This window comes from Halyomorpha halys, unplaced genomic scaffold, assembly GCF_000696795.3.
Source record: "Halyomorpha halys isolate HHAL.00 unplaced genomic scaffold, Hhal_1.1 Scaffold1691.1, whole genome shotgun sequence".
Classification (NCBI taxonomy): Eukaryota; Metazoa; Arthropoda; class Insecta; order Hemiptera; family Pentatomidae; genus Halyomorpha; species Halyomorpha halys.
Window position 1 is genome coordinate 25,114 of NW_027111225.1, and position 473 is coordinate 25,586.

Genomic DNA, 473 nt, shown 5'->3' on the forward strand with positions numbered 1-473 from the left:
AATGAAAAATATTTAACTAATGGTTACCTAACTAATTTAAACTAATGCTACTTACTAACTCTCAACTCTCACTCTAACTTTTTACTTTCATTTGCCAACTATATACCTTGTAATATATAGTATTCTTATCGTTAATAGTTCCACGGCTTGCATTTCTTTTGTGGTAAACAACAGACACCTATGGATCCATGGTGAAACCATTCATTGTTTATTTAATTTTAATGTTTTCGTACTAGTTTCTCTTTCTAAAGAAGAGGTTAAACCCGGGTAATTTTTGACACCAATATTTAATTAAGTGTAATTATATATTTAGAAATCTTTCATGATACAGCATCAGAAAAATTAAGATTAGCACAAAGACGACTGTAGGTACGATGATCACAATCTGGCAATTAATCACCCTCCAACGATCACAGTCAAGTGGACACTGAAAACAAAGAATAAATAAATAAATGCCTTTATGTTATATTAAA

At 29.8% G+C, this 473-nt stretch overlaps 1 long non-coding RNA gene across 1 annotated transcript in view; it reads right to left on the bottom strand.

The window, feature by feature from the left end:
• Positions 1–268: 268 nt before the first annotated feature.
• Positions 269–473, bottom strand: part of LOC136796219 (uncharacterized) — a 14,710-nt gene continuing 14,505 nt past the window's right edge. The window contains exon 3 of the long non-coding RNA XR_010843911.1: positions 269–427. This is a non-coding gene — a long non-coding RNA (uncharacterized lncRNA). The remainder of the gene's footprint in view (positions 428–473) is intronic.